The sequence below is a fragment of the Camelus bactrianus genome, chromosome 11 (assembly GCF_048773025.1).
Source record: "Camelus bactrianus isolate YW-2024 breed Bactrian camel chromosome 11, ASM4877302v1, whole genome shotgun sequence".
NCBI lineage: Eukaryota > Metazoa > Chordata > Mammalia > Artiodactyla > Camelidae > Camelus > Camelus bactrianus.
In genome coordinates this window covers 59,480,976-59,499,455 of record NC_133549.1, presented here as the reverse complement: position 1 = coordinate 59,499,455, position 18,480 = coordinate 59,480,976, and the positions used below count along the sequence as shown (strand labels likewise).

Genomic DNA, 18,480 nt, shown 5'->3' with positions numbered 1-18,480 from the left:
CTAGATAGCAAAGAGTGAAGTGTTTATACACACACACACACACATACACACACACACATGCACACACACAAATACAATCAAATATACACATATACACATATATAAACATACACGTTTAGATATCTAATCATAATCTTTGGAAACACCTATCTGCAAGCCAATGCTTATTTTCAAATTAATTTTTCAATTTATTCACTAAAGACGATATACACCAATATTAGAACTGGCCAACCAATCTATATTTTCCTTTTTCTCACTTTAAAGTGTTTCAGTAAAACAAAACAGGGAAGAAAGTAGTTTTTCTTCCTTATTCATATGCCCTTATTCATGAAACCCAGACAACATAACTCAATGAAATATGACTTCTTTTTTAATTGAAATATAATTGACTTACAATGTTACATTAGTTTCTGGTGTACAACACAGTGATATGATATTGATCACCATGATAACTCTAGTTACCATCTATCCCCAGAGTTATTTCAGTATAACTGACCATATTACTTATGCTATATATGTCATCCTCATGACTTATTTATTTTACAACTGGAAGTTTGCACCTTTTAATCCTTCTTTACCTATTTCACCCATTCTCTCACCCTCTTCCCCCCTAGCAACCACAGTTTGTTCCCTATATCTGTAAGTCTGTTCCTGTCTTGTTTTGTTCTTTATAGTCCATATAAGTGAGGTTATATGGTATTTATCTTCCTCTGTCTGATCTATTGCACTTAGCTTAATGCCTTTAAGCATTAAGCTATTGTTGTTGCAAATGGCATGACTGTTGCAAATGGCATGATTTCATTCATTTTTATGTATATGTATTCTATTTTATATTTTAATATATTTCTATAAAATAGAAACTATGCTACTTACAATATATAATATAATATATATTATATTCTATTAGAGATATATTCTTTACCCATTCGTCTATCAATGGACACATAGGTTGTTTACATAGCTTGGCTACTGTAAATAATGCTTCAATAACCATAGGAGTGCATGTATCTTTTCAAATTAGTGTTTTCATCTTCTTCAGATAAACACCCAGAAGTGGAATTGCTAGACTATATGGTAGTTCTATTTTTAAATTTTTGAGGAATCCCCATATGATTTTCCATAGTGGCTGTACCAATTTAAATTTACATTCTCACCAGAAGTGCATGACAGTTCCCTTTTTTCACGTTCTCATCAACATTTGTTATTTGTGGTCTTTCTGATAATAGACATTTTGACAAGTGTGAGGTGGTATCTCACTGTTATTTTGATTTTCATTTCTCTGATGATTAGGGACGTTGATCTTCTTTTTCCTGTAACTGTTGGCCATCTGTTTGTCGTCTTTGGAAAATGTCTATTCAAGTCCTCTGCCATTTCTTAATTGAGTTGTTTGTTTGATAGCGAGTTGTATGAGTTCCTTATTTTGGATATTAATCCTTTATCAGACATACCATTTGAAAATATCTTCTATTCAGTAGATTTTTTTTTTATTTTGTTGATGGTTGCCTTTGCTGTGCAGAAGTTTTTTAGTTTGATGTAGTTCCATTTGGGTTGTTTTTTTGTTTGTTTATTTGTTTGTTTTTGCTTTTTTTGCCCTTGCCTGAAGAGATAGATTCAAAATATTGCTAAGACAAATGCCAAAGAGTTTATTACGTATGTTTTCTTCTAGGAGTTTTATGGTTTCAAGTCTTACACTCAAGAATTAATACACCTTGAGTCTATTTTTTATATATGGTGTAATAAAGTGGTCTAGTTTCATTATTTTGCACATAGCTGTCCAATTTTTCCAGTATCATTTATTGAAGAGACTGCCTTTTTCCCTCACTGTATGTTTTTGTTTCCTTTGTTGTAGATTAACTAACCATATAAGCATGGGTCTATTTCTAGGCTCTCTATTCTGCTCCATTGATCTACGTGTTTGTTCTTGTGCCAGTGTCATACTGTTTGATTACTATACCTTTATATTATAGTTTGAAATCAGGGAGCATGATTCCTCCAGCTTAGCTTTTCTTTTTTCACCAAAGTACAATCAGTTACAATGTGTCATTTTCTGGTGTACAGTACAATGTCCCAGTCATGTATATACATACATATATTCATTTTCATATTCTTTTTTATTAAAGGTTATTACAAGATATTGATATAGTTCCCTGTGCTATACAGAAGAAATTTGTTTTTTATCTATTTTTATATATAGTGGCTAACATTTGCAGATCTCAAACTCCCAAATTTATCCCTTCCCACCTCCTCTCCCCTGGTAACCATAAGATTGTTTACTATGTCTGCAAGGCTGTTTCTGTTTTGTAGATGAATTCATTAGTGTCTTTTTTTTTTTTAAGATTTCATATATAAGTGATATCATATAGCATTTTTCTTTCTCTTTCTGGATTACTTCACTTAGAATGATGATCTCCAGGTCCACCCATGTTGCTGCAAATGGCATTATTTAATTCTTTTTATGGCTGAGTAGTATTCCATTGTATAAATATACCACAACTTCTCTATACTGTCATCTGTTGACAGACATTTAGGTTGTTTCCATGTCTATTGGCTATTGTATATAGTGCTGCTATGAACACTGGGGTGTACGTATCTTTTTGAATTAGAGTTCCCTCTGGATATATGCCCGGGAGTGGGATTGCTGGATCATATGGTAAGTCTATTTTTAGTTTTTTGAGGAATCTTCATACTGTTTTCCATAATGGCTGCACCACAGCTTAGCTCTTCTTTCTCAAGATTTCTTTGGCTATTCAGGGTCTTCTGTGGTTCCATACAAATTTTAGGATTATGTGTTCTAGTTCTATGAAAAATGCCATGAATGTTTTGATAGGGATTGCACTGAATCTGTATATTGCTTTAGGTAGTACAGACATTTTAACAATATTAATTCTTCCAGTCCATAAGCATGGTACACGTTCCATTTATCTTCAGTTTCTTTCATCAATGAATACAGGCCTTTCACCTCCTCGGTTAAATTTATTCTCAGCTATTTATTCTTTTTGATGCAATTGTAAATGAGACTGTTTCCTTAATTTTTCCTTCTGATAGTTTGTTATTAGTTTATGTAAACACTAGTAATGAAACATGGCTTCCAAAATAGCCTTTACCAAATCAATCAGGTCAATCAAAAGAATCCATAAATATATTTGTCAAAACTGGCAAACTGACTTTGCAAAATAAGCTGACATTGTCTATAAAGATTACTTCAGTATCTGCCCCATATCCAAGTTCAGGTTAAATGCTGTTAAGAGATACGAGCAGAAGGAGGGAGAACAGAATCAAGAATCATTTATTTCATGATCTTATTCTTCTTTCTTCAAGACCTCTTCCCACAAAATGATCTTTATTCACTTATACTTTATTCACTGTATTTGATAGAGCAGATAGATGTCATATGTTTACCAATTTCACAACTTTTTGGCTAAACAGTATCTATTGCATTAGCAAACTTGTAAGTAGCTGAGGAGAGAAGAGGTGCTGTTCAGATACTGGGCAAATCAAGGGCTTCCTATTTCATACTAATTTGAATCATGGTACTCAAATTAGAATGTTTAAGAAGTATTGCTTTTTAAATTGTCTTTAAATTGAATAAATACTGACTTCAAGGTACCCCGCAGAGACGAGAAATTCAAGCTCAAAGGTAGAATCCTCTCCTCTTCCCCTTTTCTTCTGACTCTCCTTCCAAACATTCCAACTGCTCCAAAATTTTGTAGTGCTAGGAAAATGGGACCACTGGTGTTCCATCCCAGCCTCTACTGGTCACCATCTGTGTCCTCTATCCAAGCCCACAGTAGCCTCTTAAAGGCCAGCTGCTTAGTATTTACAGGATTCTCTGCCAAGGCAAGAAAGACATGTGACATGATGCAGCTGTTCCTTTGGGGTTTTTCCATTCCTTTCTGGAATTCCCACTGTTTCAGCTACCTGTTATTGCATTAAAAAGCTGTCCCAAAACAGTGGCTTAAAGCACTAACAATCACTTATCTTGCTTTGGGGAGTAACTGGGCTCAGCTAGGTGGGTTTTTGCTGAGTCATGAAGTTGGATCAGATGGTGACTGGGGCTGGTGTTATCTTGAAGGCTTCTTATTTACGTATCTGGGATCCAGATTAGAAGTCCCAGATTGTTCAAAAAGCTGGGAGCCAGAATAGCTGGCACTTCTCAGGCATCTCTCCTTCTCACTATGGTCTCTCCACAGGATCTTTCCACATGGCCACCTCACAGTAGTCAGGTTTCTAATATGGTTAGTGAAGGTTCCCAAAGGAGATATCCCAAGAGAAATCAACAGAAGTGGCAGAGTTTATTGCCTTAGAAATCACCCAGGTTCACCTTCACAACATTCTGCTCCTTCAGGCAGTCAAAAACACCAGCCCAGTTTCAAGTGAAGAGTGTCAAAGGATTTTCACTTTTAAAAGAATTTATTTTAAAACCACCAGTTCCACAACACAGCACAATACTGGCCCCATTTCTCTGAGGTCCGACTGTCATCTCAACACTTGCCCAGTTCAGAGAAATGTCACCTTTCTCCTTTCCTCCTAAAGTGGTTTTTTTGTTCCATTCTCATCTGGGACATCTAGCATTATTTTTAAGATGGCCTTAGGCCAAGTATGGTAGCTAAGAAAAAAGGAGTCCAAAGATTTACACCGGTAAGTACAGACACTGGTATAAACACTAGACTAGAGAAATAATGCTTCACCATAAAGAAGTCAATGAAAAAAATGATAAATGGCAGGTGACACTTGAATTCATTTCAAAAGACCACAGGGAGTGGTAGGGACTGGGGCAACCTGTCCAAAAGAGGTAGCTGCTATTCTGTTTTAGCCAGTTCTTGCCATGAGGAATATTTTACCAAGCATGCCAGCTTTTCCAGAAAAGTCAGAAATCTAAATTTTTATCTGAAACACCCTGATTGTTAAATGCTAGCTACAAATTCAAATGCCTTCAAAAAACACACATTTGGGCTAAGCAAAGTATGGTGTTGGCCATATGCAGACTTCTAGACTTCTATTTTGTAACCTCTGCCTTGGATTTCAGGATAGACAGGAAAAAAAAAAAGTTGTTTTGAGGCGATGTCTCATTTCTGCTCCTTCAAAATCCCTAAGTCAAGGAAGTATGAAAGAACCTATTTACACCTGAGTATGAAGAAATGAGAAGGGAGAAAAAGAAATTAATATTTCAATAAAGTATTCTGCCACACGGTATATATACCAGAGGTCAGCAAACATGGTCCACTGGCCCTATCTGGCCTGCTGCCTGGTTTTGTAAATAAAGTTTTATTGGAACACAGCCACACTTATTAGTTTATGCATTGGCTCTGGCTTTTCTCATGCTACAATACAGGAGTGCTATACTTGCAACAGACTGTGCCACCCACAAAGACTAAAATATTTATCATCTGGCCCCTTTCCAGAAGAACTTTCCTTACCCCTGCACAGTATCACTGATGCTGGGAATCACAGTTATTTAAAACTAAACGCTCCTAAATCTATTTGCTAACTTTATGGCCACGATGTGGGTATTTCTATCTTAAGGAAAAGGCTGTGGTTTCTCTGGATTTCTGGTAGTTTTCCTGTTGAGTTTGGTCTGTAATTAGCAGGTGTAGTAAAGCTTGACTGCTTTCTCTGTGACATGATAGTTAAAGCCTATAACTCAGCAGCTTTATTCTAGTCAAGAGGAAGAATAAAACACACTGCAGGCTTTGCTTTCCAACCTCTTCCATGGCACTTTTATTTAAAATTCAATGACAGTGTGTCACTTGAGACTATTGAGTCTGCCTTGTCAAGAGCAGAAAGCTTAGAATGAGAATATATAATTCCCAAGTCTTCAAGTGTGTTTAAAGAGATTCAAACACTTTCTAAGAAAAAAAAAAACAGTTGATATTTTTAAGAAAAAAATTAAATTCCTCTCTTACATCTTTTTTTTTTTTTTTTTACAAAAACAAAAGGTCTAGCAGTACTTGGTATGGTAGAAATAGTTATTCACAAATGAGTGCTCACTTTCTGCCAAAGTGTATAATTCAGAAAGAAGTTAATAAACTGATGAGGTCTACACTCTTAAATTTTTGTCCAAAAACATCATCACTGCTGTAGTTTTAACTTGGATCTGTGTTTCACCAACTACACAAAAAAAGGAAATGAAACAACTCTAGGACTTTCGGTTGAAGACCAAGATAGCATAATACACTTCTTACTCCTCCCACTATGTACAGCTAAAAATGCTGCCCATGATATAGAAAGCAAATTAGTTCTAGATGCTGAAAAGTGGAGAGAAGGTGGACCAGCTAGGAACCCTGGGACCCAAGGAATGGCATGGAGGTGTCAATGGAGCCCCGGTGGGAAACCTGGTCACCTACTTCCAACTATGGTAACAGGCAAGATCTCCCTTCACCTGCTGGCTTGGTGTCAAAGGAGGCCTGCTAAAACAGGAGATGTAAATAACACCCAGATTTCATATCATAATACTCAAAATGTCTAGGACACAAGTGAAAATCAGTCATCATTACCAAGAACCAGGAAAATCTAAACTTGGACAAGAAAAGACAATCTATAGATGCCAACAGCAACACAATACAGATGTAAAGATTACCCAACAAGAAGTTTAAAGTGATCATCATAAAAAAGTGTTTCTATAAGCAATTACAGTCACTCTTGAAACAAATAAAACAATAGAACGTTTTAGCAAAGAAATAGAAAATACAAAGAAGAGTCAAATGAACACTTTAGAACTATACAACAGCCAAAATAGAAAACTCAATGGATGAGCTCAATAGCAGGAAAGAGAAAGCAGAAGACCAAAACCAGTGACCTTGAAGACAGAACAACAGAAATGATGCAATGTGAAGAACAGAGAGAACACAGACTGAAGAAAAATGAACCAGTTCTGAAGGACTTATGGGACTACACCAAAAAATCTAATATTCATGTCACTGCAGTCCCAGGACAGGACAAACAGGATGCAGCTAAAAAACTATTCCCAAATTTGGCAAAAGACATATATCTACAGATGCAAAAAAACAGAGTGATCCCCAAACAGAATAAATCCAAAGAAATCCATTCCAAGATGCATTATAACCAACCTCAGGAGAACAAAGACAAAAATCAGCAAATTGTGAAATCAGCAAAAGGGAAAAGAAAAATTACCTACAGAGTTAAGACAATTCAAATACTGTGGATTTCTCATCAGAAACCATGCAGGCCAGAAGGAAGCAGCACATTTTTCATGTGCAAAAACAAAAGAACTATCAACCTTAAATTCTATATTCAGCAAAGTTATCTTTCAGGAATGAAAGGGAGATAAAGACATTTTCAGATGAAGGAAAACTAAGAATTTGTCAACAGTATACCTCCCATGTAGGGAGGCCTTGAAACAGAAAGGAAATGATTAAAGAAAGAATCTTGGAACTTCGGGAAGGAATAACAACAAAAAGAACAAAAATATGGGTAAATATGATACATTTGTCTCTTCTTGTGTTTTCTAAATTACATTTGACAGTTGAAACCAAAAGTTTAACATGTGTGATTTGATTCTCAACATATGTAGAATAAATATGAAAGGTAATTATATTATGAACAGAGAAGGATAAAGGACTTCAAGTGAGGTGAACTTTGTACACATCTTGATAGCTGTGGCGGTTACACAAAATTTACACATGTTATAAAATGGCATATAACTATCGGATATGATACACATATCAAAAACACAAGAAAAAACAAGAGCTGGCAAGGATGTGGAGAAAAGGGAACACATGTATGCTGCTGGTGGGACTATAAATTGGTACAGCCACTATGAGAAACAATATGGAGATTTCTCAAAAAATAAAAAATAGAACTATCATAAAATCCAATAATTCTACTTGTGGGTATGTATCCAAAGGAAATGAAATCACTGTCTCAAGGAGATATGTGCACCCCCATGTTCATTGCAGCATTATTTAAAACAGCTACAATATAGAAACAACCAAAGTATCTATCAATGGGTGAATGAATAAAGGAAATGGGTATATATACAATGAAATATTATTCAGCCATAATAAAGAAGGAAATCCTACCATTTGCATCAACATAGATGAACTCTGAGGGCCTTATGTTAAGTGAAGTAAGTCAGACAGAGAAAGACAAATGCCGTATGATTTTACTTGTCTGTGGAAGCAAGAAGGGCTGAACTTGTGCAAGTAGAGAGTACACTGGTGGTTGCCAGGGGATGGAGGGTGGGGGAAATGGGAAGCTGTTGGTCAAAGGGTACAAATTTCCAGTTATAAGATGAGTAAATTTTGGAGATTGAATGTATGGTGCCTATAAGTTAACAAGACTGTATAGTATACTTGAAAGTTGCTAAGAGAGGAGATCTTAGATGTTCTCATCTCACACACACACACAGTAACTATGTGAGGTGATGGGTGTGTTAACCAATCCTATCATGGAAATTGCTTCACAGTATATACATACATCAAATCATCACCTTGAACACCTTAAATTTACACAGTGTTATATGCTAATTATATCTGAATGAAGCTGGGGGTGAGGGGTCACCCCCTATACACACACATTGTAGCAACGTCAGTATCAATTTCCTGCTTTTGATATTATACTCTAGTTATATAAGCTGTAATCACTGGAGGAAACTGGGTGAGGGTACATGAGACCTCTCTGTATTATCTCTGCAAGTTTCTATTATTATTTTTTAAAAAAAGCTTTTTAAAAAATGATTCTATACAGGTACAAAGTTTCTGTTTAAAATGATGAAACCATCCCAGAAATAGTGATAACGGTTGTGGGACAGTGTAGATGTGCACACCACAATGGACTGTACACACCACTGAACTGTATACTTAAAATGGTTAAAATAATTAAGGTTTATGTTATGTAAATTTTACCACAATAAAAAAAGTGACTCTAGAAAGACTCTCTTTTCCTAGGATTATCAGATTTAATCTTTTAGAAACAATGAAATTGATCTAGGGCAGGGACCTGGAATGCTGCGGGACTGCTTAATATGGAAATTGGTTCAATTTCTCTGTACATTTTATTCCCTCAGCATTTAGCATTTTAAGTGGATTTATTTTTTAGATGAAACACCAGAAAGTAAACCTTCCCACTCACCTCTCTCTCCTCCCCCTGAAGATGCTTGGTGCCATCTGGTGATGAGGTAGAAAGACTGGATTTCCAGAGGGATTAGTCTAGGCTGTTTAAAGTAGGAAGTTTAGCACAGAGGTTTTTAACCTGCAGTGACAAATGGCTCTGGGCTATGATCAAGTTCTACAAATAGATTAAGCCCTTTTTTTTTTTCCTAGGAATAAAACTGACCTGTCAGGTCCTAAAAATAGACTGCTAATCACCTGGCCTATTTTCCTACTGTTATTTGAAAAGAAAAGAAAAAAACTCTTTTGGCCAGACCTCAGTCATTCTTATTCACCTAATTAAGAAATTAAGCATACAATTTTTAATAGGAGCTTTTTCTGATAAATTGTCTCCTTTAAACATGTTCATGATTTGTTATACCAAAAAGTACAATGCAGGAGGAAATTAAAACTCTATGCAAATCAAGTCCCAGAAAACTTCGACTGCAGCAGGCAACTCAAAGTTCTTTCTTAAATCTTGTATATCTCAATTTTTGTGAATGGGCATTTTATATTTCCTTTGATCAAAAAGACATCAAACAGCAATAATAGTTCTTTTTATTTTATGTACATCCCTTTTTGAGTGGATTTAAGGTAGTTGTAGTAATAATATGAGATGACATTTATTAAATACTGTTTCAGTGGTGAACCAGGCACTTTTACGTGGAGGTTAGAACACAGAGTCTGGAGCCACACAGACCTAGTTCAAATCCCATTCTACCACTAACTCTGACCTCTCACAAGGTGCTTCTCCTTTCTTAGTCTCTCCCTTTGTAAAAGAGAGGGAAGTGATGGTTCCCATCTCTTAGGGTTATGATAAGGTTTAACTGAGATACTGTAGATAGTTTAACACAAGGCTTGACACGTAGAAGGTACTCAGAAAGGCAATTTTTCATTTAGAAAGTACTCAGTAAAAGTGATTATCAATTTCATCTTTTTAGCTTTCCAAATATATAGTGTTCTTCACTAGAACACAGGCTTAGAGAGATAAGCAATTTGCCCTAAATAGGCAGGCTTGGAATCCATGGTCGTCTGCCCACAAAGCCCATGATTCTTTTCTCACACCTATGATTCTATTTATTCTGTTAATTTTATTCAAATAGCGGTGCTCATAAAAGCCCTATTACTGGAGGTGAAAAAAAACAACCCCTACCACGGGCTCATGAGCTCTCTCTCAGCTTTCTCTTCCAGGAATCCTCTTCTCCTTCCTCTGTCTTTGGCAAAGCGAAGATGCTGATGCCAAATCACAAAATTGCCTAAACTGGGGAATGGTCTGGCTGAGACAGAGAAAAGCTGCAGAATTCAGGAAAGGGTCCCAGGCCTCAAAACACCTACACCAACTGCCCAAGCTCAACAAATTCTCCAACCTCTAAAAGAAAAAAAAAAAAAAATCTCCAACCTCATCAGCCCAAAGATGGACAGACTGGGGCACTCCATGTGGCCACTGGCTTGAGTGATGCTTCATGAGACTGGAGCTCTTTAGGCACACACCAGGGACAGCGGCAAACCGCCAGTGCCACTCACAGCATTTTATTACATGACATCATCCAACAGCGATGACACATGAGACAGATGACTGCAGCCATTGAAAGAATATCGCCAAGCCTGGAATATTTGCTCATGCTCACCTTCCTTGTCATCTTCTTTAATTGAGCTTACATTTTTGTACATATTTTGTATATGTCATGTTTGGCTTTTTATTTATTTAGCTGGCCTGGGCAAGATTTATTTCTTTTCTTCCTCCTCCTCCTCCTCCTTTTTTCTCTTCTTTTATCATCATCATCATCATTTGGTTTGCCCATGCCTCCCTCAGCCTATCATTTCCACTTGGAAGCTTCTCTGAATATTCCCTAAATCTTCCTTAAAAATAATTTTCCATTCAACGTGGAAGACTGCAAATCCACGTCTGCAACTCTAACTGTACAGAGCAGGCTGTCCAACCTTTTTCTTTTTTAATGACACCTGTTGCCTGATAAAAATGTATTTTCCTAGCTAGTCTATGATTCCCCCTACTTGTCTCATGCTACCTGATTGAAAACCCCCATTTTAGTTTTATGGCTTTGGCTGTCATCTTTGTAAATTACAGAGCCAGCTTCCTGAGACACTATGGCAGCTGGGAATTCATTTCAAACTGATATTTTTGGTGTGACCACATGTGGCCCTATTTGTTCACTGAAACCTACAGAAATGGGAATGTGGGCATTTTAAAATCTCACCAGGCTTTTTATCTCTTGTGCTGGGCTGTCCCTTTGCTGACACGGACCATTATTTTCCCCTCACTCACTCAGCTTCTCTGATTTGCTTTCTACAACCCTACATATTTCTCATCAGCTTGTTGTGAGCTCTGACACATCCCAAGTAAGTTATTTATTTTGACAGTTGTGTGTGTAATACATCTAATGTGGGATGAACCTAAGAGTCAGATAACCAGTTATTTTAGTCCTGGGAAACAACTTCATTATCTTGTGAAATGTACTTTCAACACTCAATCCTAGCAAGTAATGAATGATATTGTGTAACACGTTTGCAGCAATTACCTTTGGAAATGAAGACTCCCTCTGGTGCTACTGATATATCGTGAGGTAAGATCCTTTTTCTTGTAGAAGTCCAGGGTTTCTGTGCAAGACCAGCAAGCATGCAACACAAGCATAGAAAATCGGTGGATCGGGGTAATGACCTGTCCCCCCAGCTGCCCGGCAGCCCTCCAGTCCGCCCACACCCACCTCTGACTCAGCCTTGCCCTGGGCTTGGAGGCCAATCCTGACCTGGGTTAGAGGGAATTTAAGGATCCTTAGACTAGGAGCCTCACTACTTTTTATCAGTCAGTCTTTATTTGGTCTTATTGTGGATGTAAACCATTATTCACATAACTGGACCATCCACATGTCCAGGGTAGTGAGTTCTGTGTCTCTTTTCTGCTGCTTGTTCTACTGAACAGCATGTAGGTGTTTCCATGCACCCAGTTTCCAAATGCTGGCTTCCTCTTGTGGATGTATTTATTTCTTCAGAGGACCCTTGAGGGTCCCTCCCTGCAGGAGATGCTGGCACAACCTGGCTTCCTCCTTTACCACCCTGGCCCCTAAATATGGTTTAGCCCCCATGCAAGTCCACTCCTCAGCCACCTACTCCTCTGTACAGCCAGCAGGTTCCCAGCAAGCCGATTTAAATCCTAGCTGCTCTCACGAGCATCGGGTCTTCCTGCTACACCAAATGTTGCCGATACCTCCCCCTCTTCCTAAACTCTTAATCTCTCAGACCCACTCTCTCTCTCCTACACCTTTCTCCATACACCTGCAACATCACACACAGCAACCTATAAATAGGAGAGCATCACCTATCTCCTACTTATGTGATGAATTTCTTAGGTACTCCTGACAGCAGAGGGTTAGCACCTGGCAAATTCTACTCAAGGGCGGAAAGAATTCACCTTTCTTCAAAGGACAATCTCCTCTCCCCATCTCAGCTTTCTCTACATAGTCAAGGGGTGAGGGGCTGCTGGGATGGCCTCTCTACGTAAGAGCAGTGGGAGGTGGCTGTCAGACCATCCCCAAATTTAGAAGGTGTGGTACCCTTTGCCTTACTGTTTAGCTGTAGATGAAAAAGGAAAAGATCCCAGTTGGCACTTTACACTTTCATTTTCTAACAATTCTTTATTAAATGTCTACCATGTTCCAGGTGTGCGTCGTTTTATTTAAACCTCACTACAATCCTGTAAGTATCACTTCACCTATTTTATAAGTCAGGACGTAGATTCTTTGAGATTACTGAACTTGTCCTGGGTCAGACTAATAAAGGATGCATTTTCATTAATTCTTTCAACATATATTTGCGCAGGTAGTATGTCCCAGGGAATATTCGGGGTGCTGATGATACAACAGAAACACAAGCAGTGTCATTTGTGCCTTCTTCTCCTATTACTGAATGAACTGCTGGGAGGGAGGGGGCATGTCCCAATCTCATAACCCCAATGACAACCACAATGCATACTATAAGAACACAATAATGACTTGCAAATTGAACCAGTCACTCTCCAAGCATCCTCTAGGTAATTCTCAACCAGTAGTAACTTTGCTCTGCTGGGTATATTTGGCAATGTCGGGAGACAAGTTTGTTTGCCATGCCATCTGTTGAGCAGAAGCCAGGGATGCTTCACAACATCCTAAGATGCACAGGACACCCCCAATGTACACATACTCACACCGAAGAATTATCGAGACCCAAATGTCAATAGTGCCAAAAGTGAGAAGCCCTGCTCTGTGTCCTGGCCCTTTCCATTCTGTGGTCTACTAGCCACCAGGTAATCCCTGCCTTACCCAGTTATACAGTTCTTACAGTGGATCCTTTACCAGCTATGTAGAGTAAATACCAGAAAACCACAGTACCTTGATAACGATGTTCCCATCTAAGCCACAACTAGCCCAACCAATAAATCAATCCTCTAGTGAACTGCCTTTTCTAAAGCTGTGACTTTCCTATTTTCCCTGAACTTTTATTTCTTGAAAATTGGCCTTGGACTTGACTAAACCAGAATTTATTGATAGAGTAGATATCAAGTGATATGATTGCTAAGCTTCTGAGACTCCTCCTTTCCTTGGAATTATTCCCACTACACAGAGGTGGCCTCCCAGTGGCTGTACCCACCTCTCACCATAGGTGGCAGACATCTGAGCCAATCTGAGCCTTTTCTGGCATTCTGAGCCTTGATTAGAGAAACATATTAATCTGGAGGTCTTGGGAACTGAGCTAAGAGGCTCCAGGAACTGTCCATGTATTGGTCTTTCCAGAAGCTATATCTTCAGCTTTTCTTCAGTTCTGTAAGCATTCCTAGTCATTCCAATCTCCTCTACTCTTGGCTTAACTAATCAAAATCTAGTCCTCTTGCTTGCCACCAAAACAACAGTAAACAATATAAAACACAACAGTATACCACTACCTACTTTTAGAAAAGATTTGAGGTAGTTTATAAGAAAAGCTTTGGCATAATTAAACTAAAAGTTACTAACAAAAAGTAAAAGACAAAAAAACCAATAAATTTGAAAGTCCCCAAGAAACAGGCATATGATCGCCCACCTTCCTTTTCCCTCTTGATTCAAATAATATGACAATACTAAGTCCTACTAGATCAATAGTGTTTAACATTGTTAGTGAAATACAAGAACCTTTAGAGTATTTTGTGAATCTCCAACCCCCATCTCCCCTTCCCAGGATATTCTGATTCAATAGTACCGATAAAAGGCCACTCATAATTTTGAAGAGCTGCACAGATGATTTTAACAGGTAGCCAGAAGGAAGAGTCATTTTAGGCTAGTATGTTTTGCAAAGTCATGCATTCTAAGGACCCATGAAATCTATGGTTCTCCAGAAAAATGTACACATATCTTTCATTCTACTTTTAATACCAGAAAGTACATAAATGATGTCAAGCCCATCAATGAATTCTTGGTTTAAGAACCCTGTTTCTATATGCTATTAGGCAATGGAGATGGTGTGCTAAGAAGACATTAAAAATAAACATGGCCCTTGACTTAGAATAGCTCACTTTAGCAAAAGGTCACAGATATAAGAACCAAAATTGTTTCCCAGGCCCACTCAATATCTTTCAGCCTTTTTCTAACTATACCACAGTCTTCCAGATCTTTCTCTCATGCTAAGTATCTTAGAACTGGCTATAGTTCAAATAGGATCCAAACTTTAAGCTTAGGCATTGGGCATAAATTGTCATTTGAGTCCTTTCTGTGCTTAGTAAGTTTTGTAATTATGTATATGTTTACTCATTTATTTACTACTGAGTTAACATACATGAATTGCCTACTAATTTCCAAGAGTTTGCTTTATCAGTATGCTTAGGGATTGCATTTGTGTAAACTTTTGGGACGTAGGGACTGTGGAGAACATGCCTCATGCCGTGTACCTGATAAACTCTCGCCAAGTTTGAGAAGTCTTCTGATTCTCAGTGCAAGATGCACCTCCAAGGAAAAGGTCAGTGGTGGCAAGCTATGGACTCTCACTGGCCCTAAAACCTTGGGTATCTTTGATGTAACAGAATTAGCACAGTATGAACAGTCAGAGCACGTGGGTTCCAGGTACAGCTCAGCGTTTTTCCCAATTGCATGAATCTGAATGAGCTTCCTAACTGTTCTCACATGAGACAATGACAAGGATCACATCCCTAATGAGGCAGTGACAAAGATTATATCCCTAATGAGTAATCCTCAGCTCAATGAGACTGAAAATAAATGAAAAAGTCTTTTATCAATTATAAATTACTATGCAAATGGTATTATTGGAGGCAGCCTGGCATAAAGAGAGGGTGGGCTTGATGTTAGACAAACCTGGTTTCAAATCTGGTTTCTGTCATTTAATAACAGTCTGATCCTAGAGAAGTCACCTAACCTCTATGAGCTTTATTTTTTCTCTTCTGTAAAATGGAATCACTTGTAAGAGTGTTGTGAGGATTGTAAGTAAAATGCTTAGCAGAGTTTGTTTCATAGTAGGCACTCAAAATATATTAGTTGTTGTTATAACTGTTAATATTAATAACAAATACTGCTAGTATTAGTTCTTTAGTAGTTGAGATGGGCTTACACTAATCTAGTTATATTCTCTTGTCCCAGATTTCAAAGACACATGTCCCATGAAACATTTGCAAAGAATGATCGGTTAGGTGAGCCCTTGCTGACCCTGAATTGGCCACAGGAAACTTAACACTCATCCTGGCCTCATCAGTGCAGGGATTAAGCAATGTACTTGATTTTGGAGTGACTTCTCCTAGGCCTAACATAGTCAAAACAAAAGATAAAGAAGAGGAGAAAGGTTATTGGCCTAATAAAATCTGTTTCCTTATAAAGAGGCCACTTGAAGACCAATGTAAAATAGTGGTATTATGGGGTTTTTTAAAAATATAACTTTAAACAATTCTTAGAGCTTAAGTGCTCATAAAAACTCCATTTCAAAAAATAATTGTATTTTTTTTTTACAGCAGCTTGTGGTTTTAGAAAGCTGCTTATCCTCTCCTCTAAAAGGGCTTAAAACCTAGTGTGAAAACATCTGGTAATTACCTTGGACACTGATGTCAATCCCTCAGGCAATGAAACATCTAACATTCCAGTAGGAAAGAAAGATCACTAAGACATCTGACCACTTGCATCTTAGAATTGTTCCTGGCCCCAAATTTTTGTAACAACCATGAATCCATGATAAACATGCTATATGGCTGAAGCAGAGCTCTGAAGAGTCATTTAAGTAACTGCCCCTGGTGTTGCTAACCTTTCAGGACTGCTGGGGCAAAAACAGTTATTGATCACCAACTGTGTACTTAGCTGCCATGATTGCCCTGGGTAAAACAATACAAAGATGTCCACGGGCCATCGTTTCAGATTTCTAGGGTCTACGTTTTTAATTGAAGTATGGCTAAATGAATTTCCTGAGACCTGACATATAAAGCTGGAACTGAAGGACCATGTAAGGAGTTGTGAGCCTGAATTTATTGGTAGACATCAAGGTTTACTTGAAAGTTCATTTAGTGCCCCCTTCCCTGGTAGCCTTACAACCACTTACCTTCTAAGAAAGGAATGGTTTCATCACCAAAACATGGTGCTGAAGTTGACCTTAGGAGCAACGTCAATCTTTTAGAGAGACAGAATAGGACGATGCCCACTTTGATGAAGACAGAAATACCTACATTCTCCCAAACATTTTTCCTAGCAACTCATGGTGCCTGACATTATAACCAGAGTTAGTTCCTTTAAACTCAACTTTTCCTACAAAGTGAGTGACAAACATCAAGCAACCCATTTGCACTCATATCCAACCAGAGAGATTCATTTTGCCTATTATTTGGCAAAGAGTGGAACCTCAATGGAATTATCAATGGGCCAACCTAGAATTTTTAATGATGGTTGGGAAGGGCAGGTTTAAGCACAAAGTTTCAGAAGATCTTGAGGGCAGGGGACATCTGGGGACAGGCACTGAGGACAAGCTACGCCATCCTCACAGGTGGGCTGGCACTGCTAGAGACATCATCTATCCAGGGTCAGCAAATGGAAGCATCCTCATTCTCAACTCCCCAGCACACATTGATAATTAGAGAGCACTTTCCAGCTAAATCCAGATGAAGCTTCATAATCTCTCAACCCACCCACCCACCCTGGAGGCCACTGCAGTCCACCTGAACTGATGAGAGAGGAGAAACACAGTTGCCTTCCAAGATCATCTTCTCTTTCTCCTTCAGGCTAGCTTTCTAAAGACAAATAGTATCTTTCCTCTTTGAAAAACATTCTGAGAAGAAAATGAAATAGAAATCGGAGGTTGTCTCCATTTTTTAAGGACTTTGGTAAATGATTTGTTTTTAGAAATTTCTTTCTGGGATTTATATCATTTTCCTCCCACCTTACCACTCCTGTGTCCATTTTGGAGAAAAGCACCTCGTTTATCTTTGGGAGACAGTAATGCAGAAACTGTAACTGAGCAGATTTTCCCTTGAGGATCAAAATATTTGTGTTAAATGAAATGAGAAATCTGCTAAGTGGCGGCATGAATCCCCCAGGGAAGGATATTTTGTAATTTTGAAAAATTCCTACTGAAATTCTTCTCTTGCCAAGAAAAGAGGAATGATTTCTATTAAAATTACTTCATGTCTGAATTACTCTCTGCCCCTTGGGAACATATAACATTACAGCTTTTACACTCGGTAATTTAGAAGGACAGGGGACACCTTATTTGGAAAGCATGCAGGCTCAACACGAAATGTTGGGTATTAAGTATTTTTACCACAAAAGTCTCCTTTTGAAAATTTTGCATTTAAACTAGTCAAATTAAAGCTCATTTTCAGAATTGGTTTCTGTGATTGCATAAGTCTTTTTAACTTCCTACCCTTATCTCACCATTCCCTAAAGCTGCGGAGAAAATTCTTTGATTTGGTGTGCAAGAATTGCACCTTTTATAGAAAACAGGATAGATGGTATCACATTATTAAAGCAGCTGATTGTTTTGAAGCCAGCAAAATATGTAAATTTTATTAAAATATGTGTATATATGAATAGTTGGGCTTGGAGGAAAGGCTTTGGAAAGGAACAAGAGATGGACAATAGGTATCAACCCATGGGCCAATTCTGATCAAGGATTATGGATTCCACAAGCACTGTGGTGAGAAAGCTTCTAAGGGCAAAATCAGGTTAAGGAAAAAAATGCCTTAAAAGTTGACTACTCTGCCCATCCTAGGGGGCCAACCACAATTGCCGTCCTTGATAGGTGTTAAATATTAACAAAGGTGTTCTCAACTTGGTAGAACTGGAGTCATTTTCTGTGTTTCCTAATTTTCTACAGTAAATATATTTTTTTGTAATAACTTTTAAACTATTTTGATACTTTTTAA

General features: G+C 37.9%; 1 long non-coding RNA gene across 6 annotated transcripts in view; it reads right to left on the bottom strand.

Annotated features, from left to right (window-relative positions):
• LOC123617697 (uncharacterized) overlaps positions 1-18,480 on the bottom strand; it is a 549,026-nt gene that overhangs the window by 359,103 nt on the left and 171,443 nt on the right. Inside the window, exon 1 of one of the 6 annotated variants that reach the window (XR_012510258.1) lies at positions 9,091-9,210. The exons of the other annotated variants lie outside the window; for them this stretch is intronic. This is a non-coding gene — a long non-coding RNA (uncharacterized LOC123617697). Of the gene's footprint in view, positions 1-9,090; positions 9,211-18,480 lie in introns of those variants that run through there. 6 annotated transcript variants of the gene reach the window in all.